This window comes from Phalacrocorax carbo, chromosome 6 (assembly GCF_963921805.1).
Source record: "Phalacrocorax carbo chromosome 6, bPhaCar2.1, whole genome shotgun sequence".
In the NCBI taxonomy this organism is placed as follows: Eukaryota; Metazoa; Chordata; class Aves; order Suliformes; family Phalacrocoracidae; genus Phalacrocorax; species Phalacrocorax carbo.
Window position 1 is genome coordinate 17,379,985 of NC_087518.1, and position 15,457 is coordinate 17,395,441.

The 15,457-nt window shown below is 54.8% G+C and overlaps 1 pseudogene; it reads right to left on the bottom strand.

Moving 5' to 3' along the window:
• Positions 1-365: 365 nt before the first annotated feature.
• LOC135313999 (U3 small nucleolar RNA-interacting protein 2-like) lies at positions 366-15,248 on the bottom strand (annotated as a pseudogene).
• Positions 15,249-15,457: the final 209 nt, after the last annotated feature.

Consider the following 15,457-nt stretch of genomic DNA (forward strand, 5'->3'; position numbering starts at 1 on the left):
GGTGGGACGGGGCTCCTCGCTCCCCTCCCCGGGGCACGGGGCCCCGCCGCGCGCATACTGGTTGCCACGCGCCTGGACGGTTCCACCAGCTGGCACTGGGCGGGGGGGGGAGGGGTGGGACGGGGCTCCTCGCTCCCCTCCCCGGGGCACGGGGCCCCGCCGCGCCGTAGGAGCCGAGGTGGGGCCCCGGGGCCCGGCGGGGCCAGCGCCGAGGTGGGTGGGCAGACAGGTCGGTGCCAGGGGACGGGCAGGAGGAGGCAGGGGGGCAGGCCAGGGCGGCAGGAGCCGTGGGGCATTAGACATGGTAATTTAGGTGAATAAAGTGGATTTGGTTTGGTTTGGGTTTGGTGTTGTTCTTTTATTTATTTATTTATTTATTTTAAAACAGAGTCCTCCAGAGCTCAGGTCTGGCCAAAGCTGAGGGAAGAGGGCAGACCCTCACAGAGGGCAGAGCCGCAGCATGATCTGGGTGCCAGCAGGGTCAGGGGGCCACGCGCCATCCCCCGCTCCGGCGCTGCCGGCCCCAGGAGGGTGGTTGCACGAAGGACATGGGGCGCAGCACCAGGGACCAGGGTTTCACGACCCAGGTGCAGCGGCTCCGGGGCCAGCGGGCTAGGAGCTGTCAGGGACATGGGAGCTGGGGGCTGTAGCCCTCCGCTTCAGGGGGATGATGCAGATGCTGTTTTTGGCTTCTTTGATTCTCCACCACCGGCCAAGCCTGCAGATGAGAGAGATGGGGGTCACCCTCCACCGAGCCCTCGAGGCAGTGGAGGCTGTGCCCCCAGCCAGCGCTGGGGAAGGGGGACGGTACCGGTGCTCCTGCCCGAGGCCGGCCACCAGGAAGTCACCGGCTGCCGAGAACTCGAGGCTGTTGACAAAACCCACCTGGAGGGGACAGGGCAGGGCGAGAGGCTCGCACAGCCTCCTCCTGCTGCCCAGGGAGGGGAGAACCCGCCGAGAGACACCCCCAGCCCAGCTCCAGCATCCCCAACCTCCTGACCCATACCAACGGGATAGCCCAGAGGGGCTCCAGCTTCCGAAATCCCTCACTGCACTTCCAGAGCTTCACACTAGCACTGTGGGAGCCTAGGGTAGAGAGAGGAGACTGCCATGCACCCCAACCTGGGGCAGGGGCAGGGGCAGGGGCAGGGGCAGGACAGACCCCCTGCACCCCCAAACCCTTGCTCCAAAGCAGCTGCCCCACACCTGTAGCCAGGAGGTCACTGTTGCGCAGGGCAGCCACCGCTGAGATCCAGTACGGCTGCTGCAGGCCCTGGGCGTCCTGCATGCCGTGCGCCTGCCGGGCCAGCGCCAGCGGCTTCTTCTTCGCCAGCCCCCACAGGGCTACAGACCTACCAGGGAGGGGAGGCATGAGGGGGTTGCAGGAGGGGGCTTTGCCTACCTACCCCAGGCACTGTCGCGGCCCCGTGCTCACCCGTCATCGGCACCCGACACCACGTGCTCCTCGCTGATGAGCTGGATACAATCAATGGGGCCCCTACAAAGAGAAGGGGCAACTACCATCAGTTACAAGCGTGCTTTGGGATCCTGCTTAGGAGTGTCGTGGTTTAGCCGGCAGCTCAGCCCCACACAGTCGCTCGCTCACTCCCCCACCGGTAGATGGGGGAGAGAATCAGAAGGGTAACGCTCGCGGGTTGGGATAAGAACAGTTTAATAATTAAAATTAAAAGAAACAACAGCAGAAATGCAATGTAAAGGAGAACAACGAGAGGCGCAAAGCCCCGGGGGAGGGGAAGGGAGGGTGGAGGGGAACGAACCGCCGAATACTGGTCATGGTGTCACATGGTATGGAATGAACCTGCCATTGGCCAGTCGGGGTCAGCTGCCCCCACCATGGCCCTGCCCCTCCCAGCCCCCCCCGCCACGCGGCAGAGCGCGGGAAGCTGGAAAGGTAGCCGACCCCCCACAGTGAGGAGAATTAACCCTGTCTCAGCCAAAACCAGCATTCTCCACCCCTTATTCCATACCATTTACACCATGCCGAGGTCCCATACGATGCACTACAACCTTACCAACCACCACCCCTCCCCTTCCCATCCTTTATCATAATACACAGACGTCATTCCCTTAGTTCATGGACCTTCCCTGTAAAATGTCCATTAAAATGTCCATTGAGTTCACCCAGTCCATGACTCTGGGCTCCATCTGTCGTATCAGTCTTTCAGGGTGGGAGAGATGGTGTGTGTGGCGTCGGGTTGCTGCATACCGAGTCAGCCATCGTTCCGTCACTGCTGCACTTTGCTTGTTTCACAGTCTATATTCCATGGACTGGGAGGCTCGTACTCTGATATCATTGATACAACACAGAGGTGACACACAATATTTTCTAGCAGTTCACATTGTGCCATTCAGTTCATTGACTGGTTTTGCCCAAAATCAAATCCCCTTGAGGCACACATCGGATTTCTCCATCCTCCCGTATCACCCACCAAGTGCGCCCAGGTCCTTGAGCAAAAGCAATGCCACGAATGGGTTTGCCTTTGCCTGAGGCGGGAAGAACCCAGACTGTTTTGCCCAGCATACTTGTTGCGTGCACTACAGGGACTCTATCCCCTTCCACAGTATGTAGGATTTCTGACTGGGCAGGGCCAGCTCGACTGGCAGATCCCCTCGTGTTGACTAACCACGTGGCTTTTGCTAATTGTGTATCCCAGTGCTTGAATGTCCCACCCCCCATTGCTCTCAGTGTAGTTTTTAACAGTCCATTGTACCGTTCAATTTTCCCAGAGGCTGGTGCGTGATAGGGGATGTGATACACCCACTCAATGCCATGCTCTTTGGCCCAGGTGTCTATGAGGTTATTTTGGAAATGAGTCCCGCTGTCTGACTCAGTTCTCTCTGGGGTGCCATGTCACCACAGGACGTGTTTTTCGAGACCCAGGACAGTGTTCCGGGCAGTGGCGTGGGGGACAGGATATGTTTCCAGCCAGCCAGTCGTTGTTTCTACCATTGTAAGCACATGGCGCTTGCCTTGGCGGGTGTGTGGGAGTGTGGTATAGTCAATTTGCCAGGCCTCCCCATGTTTATATTTCAGCCATCGTCCCCCATACCACAGAGGCTTTACCCGCTTCGCTTGCTTGATTGCAGCGCATGTGTCACATTCGTGGATAACCTGCGCAATAGCGTCCATGGTCAAGTCCACCCCTCGATCACGAGCCCACCTGTATGTTGCATCTCTCCCTTGATGGCCTGAGGTGTCATGGGCCCACCGAGCTAGAAATAGTTCACCCTTATGTTGCCAGTCCAGATCCACCTCAGCCACTTCAATCTTGGCAGCCTGATCTACCTGCTGGTTGTTCCGATGTTCTTCAGTGGCCCGACTCTTGGGGACGTGAGCATCCACATGCCGTACCTTTACAACCAGGTTCTCTACCCGGGCAGCAATATCTTGCCACAACGTGACGGCCCGGATGGGTTTGCCTCTGCACTGCCAGTTGCTTTGCTTCCACTGCTGCAGCCAGCCCCACAGGGCATTTGGCCACCATCCAGGAGTCAGTATAGAGATAGAGCACTGGCCACTTTTCCCGTTCAGCAATGTCTAAGGCCAGCTGGATGGCCTTTACCTCTGCAAACTGGCTCGATTCACCTTCTCCTTCAGCAGTTTCTGCTACTTGTCGTGTAGGGCTCCATACAGCAGCCTTCCATCTCCGGTGCTTTCCCACAAGGCGACAGGACCCATCGGTGAACAGGGCATATTGCTTCTCATCTTCTGGCAGTTTCTTATACGGTGGGGCTTCCTCAGCACGTGTCACCTCCTCCTCTGGTGATAATCCAAAATCTTTGCCTTCTGGCCAGTCCATAATCACTTCCAAGATTCCCGGGTGACTGGGGTTTCCTACTCGAGCCCACTGGGTGATCAGTGCAACCCATTTACTCCACGTAGCATCAGTTGCATGGTGTGTAGAGGGGACGCTTCCTTTGAACATCCAGCCCAGCACTGGCAGTCGGGGTGCCAGGAGCAACTGTGCCTCAGTACCAACCACTTCTGAAGCAGCTTGAACCCCTTCATATGCTGCCAATATCTCTTTTTCAGTTGGAGTATAGCGGGCTTCGGACCCTCTGTATCCCCGACTCCAAAACCCTGGGGGTCGACCTCGGGTCTCCCCATGTGCTTTCTGCCAGAGGCTCCAGGTAGGGCCATTCTCCCCGGCTGCGGTGTAGAGCACATTTTTTACATCTTGTCCTGCCCGGACTGGCCCAAGGCCTACTGCATGAACTATTTCTCGTTTAATCTGTTCAAAGGCTTGTCATTGCTCAGGGCCCCATTTGAAATCATTCTTTTTTCCAGGTCACTTGATAGAGAGGGCTTACGATCATACTGTAATTTGGAATATGCGTTCTCCAAAAACCCACAATGCCCAAGAAAGCTTGTGTTTCCTTTTTGCTAGTTGGTGGAGACATGGCTGCTATCTTGTTGGTCACATCCTTGGGGATCTGACGACGACCATCTTGCCATTTGATTCCTAAGAACTGGATCCCTGTGCGGGTCCCTTCACCTTACTTTGTTTTACGGCAAAACCAGCCTTCAGAAGGATTTGGACTATTTTCCTCTCCTTTCTCAAAAACTTCTTCTGCTGTGTTGCCCCACACAATGATGTCATCAATGTATTGAAGGTGTTTGGGAGCTTCTCCCTGTTCCAGTACAGTCTGAATCAGTCCATGGCAAATGGTAGGACTGTGTTTCCACCCATGGGGCAGTCGATTCCAGGTGTACTGGACGCCCCTCCATGTGAAAGCAAACTGTGGCCTGCACTCTGCTGCCAGCGGGATTGAGAAGAATGCATTAGCAATATCAGTTGTGGCATACCACTTGGCTGCCTTTGACTCCCGTTCGTGTTGAAGTTCTAGCAGGTCTGGCACAGCAGCACTCAACGGTGGAGTGACTTCATTCAGGCCACGATAGTCTACTGTTAGCCTCCACTCTCCGTTAGACTTCTGCACTGGCCATATGGGACTGTTAAAGGGTGAGTGGGTCTTACTGATGACTCCTTGGCTCCTCAGTTGGTGAATGAGTTCATGGATGGGGATCAGAGAGTCTCTGTTGGTGCGATATTGCCGCCGGTGCACTGTTGTGGTGGCAATCGGCACCTGTTGCTCTTTGACCTTCAGCAACCCCACAACAGAAGGGTCCTTCGAGAGGCCAGGCAAGGTAGACAGCTGTTTAGTTTCCTCCGTCTCCAAGGCAGCTACACCAGAAGCCCACCTGTACCCTTCTGGGTCCTTGAAATACCCTCTCCTGAGGTAGTCTATGCCAAGGATGCACGGAGCCTCGGGGCCAGTCACAATGGGGTGCTTCTGCCACTCATTCCCAGTTAGGCTCACTTCGGCCTCCAGTACAGTTAGCTCTTGGGATCTCATAAATCACCTCAAGCACAGCTAATTCCCTTCGATACTGGATGCCTTTCTCCATAGAGATACCGCTCTCCGCAGGACCCCAGGAGGAGATGCATTCCCCACCAGCACCGCTCCACCACACATGGCAGCACCAGCCCCCTCTCCCGTACCAGGTACTTGCCATCCGATGAGATGGCCATGCAGAGGACGTGGGATGCGTGCCCCATGTGCCGCTCCTCGGTGCCCTTCTTCCACCCAGGCACCACGCACAGCCTCTTCCCGCTCTCCACCTCCCCTACGGGAAAGGCATCGCCATCACACCCTGGGAACCTCCCAACATATTGGAAAGCGCCAACGAGCCTCCCACAGAGCCCAAAACGATGCACGTGCACATCCCCGGAAGGGGCAGGGGCCCAGCCACCTCCACAGGCACCCACGCTCCTGCTGCTGCAGGGTCCCTCCCTGCAGGGTTCAGGCTGGGGGAACAGCCAGTCGCGGCCCCAAGGGAACACTTGCATTTGATGAGGGAGCCGTCCTTGGAAGCCGAAAAGATGAACCTGTCATCTGGAGAGATGACCAGGCAGGTGACGGGCAGCTGGTGCCCCCGCAGCACTCGAATGCTGGCTGGATCTGGAGGCTGCACCTGCAGGGAGAGCGGGATGTGAGCTGGGCCTCCCTCGGTCCCTTCCCCCGGCATGGGAGTACCCAAGCACAGCACCCTCCCTCCTCCAGGGCACCAGCCCCCGGCACCCTGGGCAGAAGGAGGGCCCTGGTCCCGGAGCCAGCACAGTAACTCGGGGTGCCGGCCCTGGCTGTGCCCGAGTGCCCCCCAAAGCCGGCACTTAGAGCCTGGCAGCCCCCCGGCGCCCCCAGTGCTGGGCACTTACGTCTTTGGCGACCAGGCGCTGCAGCCGACCCTTCTGCTCCAGCTGGGCAAGAAGCGGGAGGCTCAGCGGAGGCGGCCCCGGCCCCGCGGGAGCGGGGCAGAGCCCGCCGCCGCCGCCGCTGCCGGGACTGGGGGGACGCGCCCGCCCCGCTGCTCACCACGTCCTCCTTCAGCCGGTCGCCGATGAGATCCGCCGGATGCGTCTCCTCCTCCTCCTCCTCTGCCGCCGCCCGCTCCTCCTCTGTGGCGGACGCGGGGCGTGAGGGCCGGGCTCAGCACCGAGGGCCGCACGCCCCTCTGCCCCACCGGGGTACCGGCACCGGGCGGCACTCACCGTGCCGGCGGAGCTCCTCCAGGTACAGCTTGGCCAGGCGCAGCTTCTTCTCCTACGGCGTCTCCTCCATCTCCTCCTCTACCGCCGCCTCCCGCCGCCACCGCCGTCCCAACGACGGGCTGCGGGGACAGGCGTGAGCACCGGCACCGGCACCGGCTTCCCCCCACGGCGCGGCTCGTACCTCTCCGGCTCGGAGTCGCTGGACACCTCCTCGTCCACGGGCCAGACGGCCGCCGCCCGCGACCTCCTCTCGGCGCCCAGGACCTGAGGAACGAACCGGGGCAACCCCAGGGACGGAATCGGACGGGACGGGACGGGACGGGACGGGACGGGACAAGGACGCCCACAGGAGCGACCTCGCCGGGGCAGTTACTCCTCATCCCCCTCCCCCCGCCCCGTCACGCCCCGCCTCAGCCCGGCTCGGACCGGCCCGGCCCGGCCCAGCCCGACCCTAGCCGAGGTCCCGCCGCCCCGCGTGGGGCTTTGGCCCTACAGCTGCCCGCCGCCGCCATGCTGCCGCTCCACGTGCTGCCCGCCCCGCCGGCTGCAGGGGCGCGCCCCGCGCCTATTGGCTGCAGCCGACTAGGTCCCCCTCCCGCCGCGCCTGCGGCCCCGCCCCCGCTTCCTATCGGCGGGCCGCGCTGTCACTCGAGTAGTGACGAATCCGCCGCGCCCCCCGGTGCTGCTGGGCCTGCCCCCTCGGCGACACGGCCCGCCCCCTGGTGCTGACAGCCACGCCCCCTCGGCGGCTTGCCCCGCCCCCGGTGCTGCTGGCCCCGGCCTCTCGGCGCAACGACACGCCCCCTGGTGCTGCCTGGCTTCTGGTCCCGTAGCACGGCCTTTGCGGGCTGCCAAGGACCCCGGCCTTGGCTGTCGCCGGGGGTAGTGGTGGGACGGCCTGTCCCGGTGATGCTCTAAAGCGCTCAGACCGGCTTTTGTTCGGAAGCTTTATTTTGCGCATTTAGTGTCTTCTCTCTGGCACCTGGGGAGGCGTGGAAGGGCAGCGGGAGCACCCTTCGGCTGCTCCAAGTTAGGCAACAGGCTCGCTTCCTCAAGGATAAGCAGCCAAAGAGTGTCACCACGCGTACCCAGAGCATCCTGGAAGGGCTGCTGACTGCTGGCGGGTGGTCTCCCTTTTGGAGATTGCTCAAAGGCGACGGCTCCGCGGAGGGCTTGGTTTCCCGGTGTGACCTCCTGAGGGCGAAAAGGGGAAAAGGGGATAGCAGCATTAAGGTGTGACCCTCTCAGGACCATAAAGCCCCGTTGTGTTAGGTAAAATGGCCACTCAGAAGGCAGTTAACGCCCACGATTTTGTCTCTTCACCGGCCGAAGGGATAGATAAGCTGTACGATCTTTTGGAGGTGCACCGATCTCGCCCCTCACCCCGGGGACAAGATTGGGTGAAAAAACATTGGTTTCAACCGCAGAGTGTAGTAGACAGGATAAGGGTAGCGTAGAAGGAAGCTAGGGTTAGACCAGGGAAAGGAAAAGCTGTAATTTGCGCAGTCCTGGGAGCGAGTCTGTCAGCAGCGGTGGAAGAGAGGAAACGGAGGCTTTGTCAAGCTGATGTCACAATAGACTCACTGCAGGTGGTCATAAAGTCACTGCAGGAACAATTGGGAGGGAAACAAGCGATTGTTGCAGGAGGAGAGAAATCAAAATGCCATACTGAAGGAAGAATTGAGGGGTCAACTTTTGAGGGAAGCAGATACACTGGCGGAGGTAGAGGTGAAACTTTCAGAGAAAGGGGTACGGCAAGTTTACCCTCAGGGAGACTTGCAGAGGGCAAGGGAAACTGTAGAAAGCTTCCCTCACATGTATCCACTCTTTAAAACAGAGTACTTGTATGAGAAGAATAACGATGACCGTCCTCAAGTTCTCACCAAAGAAGTCCCATTTACAGCAACCGAAGTAGCAAAGTTGAAAAAAGACTTTGCAAGAACTCCGAAGGAATCGGAGACAGAATATGTGTGGAGAGTGTCCCTGTCAGCAGGGGGGGATGGAATTTTGTTGTCGGAGAAAGAAGCAGAAGGATATTGGGGTTATTAACTACAGGTAATCGCCGAGCCCCATGGTCATTAACCCAGAGGGCTGCGTATTGGGCCGGAGGGCTGAACCCTTTGGAGAGGGGAGATCCCCTTGCCATAACAGGTACGGTGGATCAACTAGTGGAAAGCGTGCAGAAAGCAGCCTGTCTCCAAACGATGTATGATCGGGAGCTCAAGCCCAACCAGAGTTCCCCGATGATGATGCCTGTAGACCCAGGGAGGATGACTCCCCTGATCCGGGGACTCCCTGACTCCCTGAAACCCACTGGGATCCAATTACAGGGGAAAATTCAAAATAATTCCGCAGGAGAAAGAACTGCGGCCACTCTGGAAGGGATAATAACCCCTGACCATTGGCGGTTGGGAAGGAAAGTGTGGACGTGGAGGGAGGTAGCGCAGGAATTAATTAATTTTGGGAGAAAATATGGCCCTGATGGTGGATCGTTCCAAAAAACCGAAACAAGGGTTGTACGGTCTGCGGAGCAAGTTAACAATCGGCAGCTGTCAATTGGGAAGGGCCAGGATTTGAGGCCACTTCGCAACAATCATCCCGGGAGAGAGAGACCCCTAAGTCGACAGGGGTTATGGCATCTAGGGCTTCAGAAGGGCATTCCTCGAGACCTGATGGATGGACTCCCGACCCCAAAATTGGAAAAACTTGTACAGAAATGGTCAGGGAAGAAGGCCACTCTCGGATTAGTTGCCGCTGCTCCACCCCTGATAGATCTTGAGGGGGAGCTGACTAGGGAAAAGGCGGAAAACTAGACCCTCCGTTCCCCGAAGGTGAGGAGAGGAGCGGAGGATGGATGTTTGTAAGACAACTCACCTTGAATCTAAGAGGGGATTTATTAGTCACAGTAGCTGTAGGACCAAGGAAAAGACCGGTAATTTTTCTAATGGATACTGGGCCACAAATCACCACACTGATGCAGACCGAAGCAGAACGGTGCGGGATCTCTATCCCATCTAGAAATCTAATCCTCTTAAATGCTCTGGGAAAAACACAGTCAATGCCTATGAGTTCAGTGGCACTATGGTTCCCAGGAGAGGAAGCCCCCATCAATACCATGGTAGCCATAGGACCTTTTCAGACAAACATTTTAGGCATGGCTGCGTTGAAGGGAAGGCAGTGGCATGACACCCAGGGGAAGTCGTGGTCTTTTGGCATCCCCCAGGTCAGGCAATTAACTGAAACATCTTGGGCGGAGGTGCGCCTATTGCAAACGGCACCTGCCCTTCCCCCCTCCAAGATTACCAACGTAAAACCCTATGCGTTGCCGCTAGGAGCCAGGGAAGGGATAGCCCCAGTAGCTGAGGATCTCAAACAGCAGGGAATTTTAGTGTTTACTCACTCCCCGTACAATTCACCAGTGTGGCCAGTACGCAACCCTAATGGAAAATGGCGCCTGACCATTGACTATCGGCGACTGAATGCAAACACTGGCCCCCTGACTGCGGCTGTACCCAACATAGCCGAATTACTTGCGGCCATTCAAGAACAGGCCCACCCTATCTTAGCAACCATTGATGTGAAGGACATGTTTTTTATGGTTCAGCTCCAGGAGTGTGATCGAGACCAATTTGCTTTTACCTGGGAAGGACAACAGTATACTTTTACCCATTTGCCTCAGGCATATAAACACTCGCCTACCTTGGCCCACCATGCCCCAGCACAGGAATTGGCAATAATCCCATCAGAAAGAGAGGTCAAAGTCTATCAGTATATTGATGACATACTAAAAGGGGGACATACCATAGCTTCGGTGCAGACTATGCAGGACAGAACTATTAATCATCTGGAAGGAACAGGCCTTCAAATACCCAAAGAAAAAATACAAGCCCCTGCCAGTGAAGTTAAGTTGTGGGGCATCTGGTGGAAAGGAGGGTCAGCCTGTATTCGTCAGGACACCCTCTCAGCGTTAGATCAGGTAAAAATTCCGGAAGGAAAAAAGGAGCTGCAACACACCTTGGGATTCTTGGTCTTCTGAAGAAAGCATAAGCCGAAATTTGCAATAATGGCACGTCCCTTATATGACCTGTTGCGAAAGAGGGTGATTTGGAAATGGACTCCAGCTCACGATGAGGCACTGCAGCTTTTGGTGTTTGAAGCAAGCACCCATCAAACTTTGGGCCCTATCCACCCCACCGACCCAGTTCAAATTGAATGGGGGTTGGCACACTGGGGATCGTCAATTCATTTTTGGCAGAAAGGAGCAGAAGGTCCCATTCGACCGACTGGGTTTTATTCTAGGAGTTTTAAGGACGCTGAAAAGCGGTACTCCAGCTGGGAAAAGGGTTTGTTTGTAGTGAGCTTAGCTCTTAGAGAAGCGGAGCGAACCATACGCCAACAACCTATAGTTTTAAGGGGACCCTTTAAGGTAATTAAGCCTGTGTTAGCAGGGACCCCTCCCCCTGACGGGGTGGCCCAAAGGGGTACTGTGAGGAAACGGTATGCTAAAATCGAACATTACTGTAGTGTTTTTACAGTCACTGAAGGTACCGCAAAGGTGTTAAACATACAGGAAGAAGCGACAAACCTTCTGGAGGAGGACACCCCTCCTCCTTCTGTAGTTAGGATTGCCCCGCCATTTTCGGAGGAGCTGCGAAACGTATGGTTCGCAGACGCCTCCGCCAAACGAGAGGGCCAACAGTGGAAGTATCGGGCTGTAGCTATTCATGTGGATACCTAGAGGGAAATAATTCCTGAAGGCGAGGGCAGTGCCCAAGTGGGAGAGTTAGTGGCGGTATGGAGTGTGTTTAATAGCGAGGGAAAAGCAGGGACTCCGGTGTACATCTACACTGACTCGTTTGCAGTATTCAAAGGGTGCACAGAATGGCTCCCTTTTTGGGAACAGAACCACTGGGAGGTAAATCGGGTGCCAGTGTGGCAAAAGGAGAGGTGGCAAGAAATCTTAAATGTTGCCAAACACGGGGATTTTGCAATAGGACGGGTGCCCTCCCACCCGGAAGGGGGTACTCCGGTGAGTGAGTGGAATAATAGGGTGGACGAATTGGCCAGAATTGCCCCTCTGCAGAAGGAGGAGCAAACAGGAGAAAATTGGGATAGGCTCCTAGAATGGCTACATGTTAAACGTGGCCACGCGGGGTCTAATGATTTATACAAGGAGGCACATGCCAGAGGCTGGCCTGCCCCTCGGGACGCTTGCAGGGCCTGTATTTCAGCTTGTGAGCAATGCCGACTTTGGCTAGAGCGACATCCCAGGGAGGAGTTCCCACTCCATTTGAGAGACAAAAGGACCCTCTGGGAAGTCTGGCAAATCGATGATATTGGGCCTTTCCGAAAGTCAGAAGGAAAACAATATGTATTAGTAGGCGTGGAAGTAATTTCTGGCCTAGTCCAGGCCGAAGCATTTCCACGAGCACCTGGGGAAAACACAGTGCGGGCCCTGAAAATTTGGTTTAGCTCCCTCCCAAAACCTGGTTCTATTCAGTCAGACAATGGCAGTCATTTTAGTGCTGCCAGAGTACAGGAGTGGGCAAGGGAAGAAGGAATCAAGTGGGTGTTCCACACCCCGTATTACCCCCAAGCCAAGGGGCTAGTGGAACGAACTAATGGACTCTCAAAACGATTTCTGAAACCTCATAAGCCGCATTGGGCGGAGCACCTCTGGGATGCAGCTACCCGAGTCAATGGTCGCTGGGGGACAAATGGATGCCCCCGATTAAATGGCTTTTGTCCTAAACCCCCAGTTTTAATTCCAACGTCTCACGCTCTTAGTGTTCCAAGGGAACCAACGTTCTCTCCTGGGCAGCCAGCGTCGGTAGAAATGCCAACCGTTGGGACCGTCCCCCTCATACTTACTGAACCCCTTAACAAATATGCCTGGAAGGCTGAAGATGCCTGGGGGGGGAAAGAGCACAAAATTAACACTCGCTGGACTGTTGCCTCATTTTAAGCACGTAGATGAAGCCCAAACTGGGCAAGTCGACGTTTTGTTTCATTTCACAGGAGATCCCCGCGGGAACGCAACCGAATGTGGGAAGATTAACATTTGATTTTGACTATGTGTATTTTTGTGATTGATTGTGTAACATTTGTAAGCTTAGGCTGGATTTGTAGAGCAAAATGTCAATTTTGTTGTTTTGGTGTATGGTATGGGTCGCGATCCCTGGAACAATCAGTTATCCCCTCAAAGACTTTAGGGATGAAGGAAATGATATAAAGAATTCTTTTATGCAATTGGCTGAACAAATAGCAAGTGTTTATAACCTCACAGAATGCTGGATATGTGGAGGACCGTTTGGTCTACCAAGTTGGCCCTGGGTAGCTCTACCTTTGCTACCAAAATGGTGGGTGAGTAAATATAGCGAAACGAAAGGGAATAAAACATGGCAAAGCTCACATGATTCACCCAGAGAAAGGTAAATACTGTTTGGCTAGAACACAAAAGGATGGCGTCTTTGTGGGTAACGGCACATGTGAATGGACATATCAGAACGTAAGCATAACCGTTCAGGTGGGAGAGGGGCCACATGAAAAGGATGAACTCGTATATAGCTATGCCTGGGTGAATGAAGAGGGATACCAGAATGCATTTCCCAGATTTTGGTCTCTCACGCCTAATACCAGCCGAGGCAACTCTGTGGGCCGTGCTTGTATTTGGGACCAGGAAGCAGGAGCTTACAACTGTAAATATTGTAATAGACTAGATTGGCCCCGTTGGAGGAGAACGTGGGAAGACCTTTGTTCAGACATACCATGTTGTGAAAACTCCACAAAGGAATCGCTATATTGTTGCGTTGAAAGTGGCCCGTTTGGTTTAGAACCTACCCCTTATTTTGACCCTTCGCCCCATGTGGAACATTGGAAAGGACCCTTTGCTAACGGATCAGTGGCGCTCGAGGGACACTGTTGGATGTGTGGAAACCGTGCATATAAAGCGTTACCAGCAAACTGGTCAGGAATATGTTGCGTTGGGGTGATCCGTCCCTTGGTTTGCTTACTCTCAGAAACAGACGGAGACCATTTAGGCATTCGAATATATGATGATTTGAAGCGGGAAAAACGATCCAAAGTTACTGATACCTCCCTCACCGATGGGAGTGGCCAGTCCTGGGGTAAAGACGTGCGGACCCCCCAGCGTATCATACAACATTATGGACGTGCAACTTGGAACCCCAATTGTTACTGAAAAACGCGGTAAAATCAGAAACAACTCCTTAACACTAATTTAGTATTAAAGAGCAGGCATTCTTTATTCACGGCGCCGGATGCACGGGGGATCGTTCCTCCTCACGTGCATACCTCACGCACCTTTCCCATACAATTTATAGATCAAAAATTTACCTATTCATACATATTCATTATTGTCCTTTCTACTGATTGGTACAAACTTGCTCGTTCCACATGTAGATTACTGCGCAAACTCAGTCGTCTTCTTCTATTGTTCTCTTTTGAGTAGGTGGTATTACTTGGGTCGGTGGTCCGTGAGTCGGTGGTCGCGATCTCCCCCTGCCGGAATTACCTTTTACCCTTTTGGCTCTCAGTCCCGGCAATCCTGGCCAGTTTTCTCAGGCTGCTACACAAAACTGCACTTTATCATTCCTTTTGACAGAAGTGCATTCTTCTAGTAACAAAACACATTGTCTATATATAAATGATTAGAAACACAAATTGTTTTTGATCACTACACAGATCGATGGATACGCTAATTCCTATACTCTATGTTCTCATATAACAATTCTAGTTGATTTGGCTACACAATGAATGGGTTAGTGGTGCTCGAGAACCCATTTATAATCTACATCGCATTATCCGGCTGCAAGCCGTATTAGAAATTATCACCAATCAAACAGCTGAGGCCCTCGACCTACTGGCAGATCAGGCAACCCAAATGCGAACTGCAATTTATCAACATCGCTTGGTTCTCGACTACCTACTAGCCGAAGAAGGCGGGGTCTGTGGGAAATGGCATGATTCTAATTGCTGTTTAAAAATCAATGACAATGGCAAAGTCATCAAACAAATTACTGCCGGAATACGGAAATCGGCCCATGTTCCCCCCCAGACCTGGAAAGGCTGGAATGTCGATATGTTCTCCTGGCTTCCAGGAGGTCCTTGGATCAAACAAATCTTATTTTACCTATTGCGTGGCCTAGCTACGTTACTGTTTTTGCCATGTGTCATCCCATGTTTCATTCAGTTAATCCAACGTGTTGTCACAAATATGCAGTTTGTACCCATTGTATCACCTGATGGAGTTAAACACATTGGAGCTGTACGTCAATCTGTGTCATCCACAGCCCAAATTGTACAAAGCATTTGTCTCCCCAGTCTGTTTTATTTGGAAACTGAATTGTTACTGATGTTAGGCGTTGGCCTTGTTTAGAGTTTATCCTGGAAGGGCTGCTGACTGCTGGCGGGTGGTCTCCCTTTTGGAGATCGCTCCAAGGCGACGGCTCCACGGAGGGCTTGGTTTCGCGGAGTGACCTCTTACCATTCCTCTTGGGACTTCCAACGTCCCTGGGTGGGAACGGGCGCAGGGCCGGTGGGGATGGGTGGCATGGGCAGGAGGCAGAGCTGCCCTTCCTGCTGGGGACACGGAGGGGACAAAGCTGTCGGAGTCAGAGCGTTGGTGGCTTTGTAGCTCCCGCACTCGGCCATGTCGGCCCCAGGCAGCGCAGGCTCCGGCTTCTCCTTCCCTCTGTTTTGCAGCCCAGCCCAGCCCAGCAGCTGGTGCTTCGTGGCAAAGACGAAGCGTGTGGGCAGGTGATGCCCTGCACCATGGGAAAAAGCGGCTGTCCTGCTGCTCTCCAGAGGACGCCAGCTCCTCTGGGGCTGAGGTCTCTTCTCTCCTGTTAGACTTTGGGAAG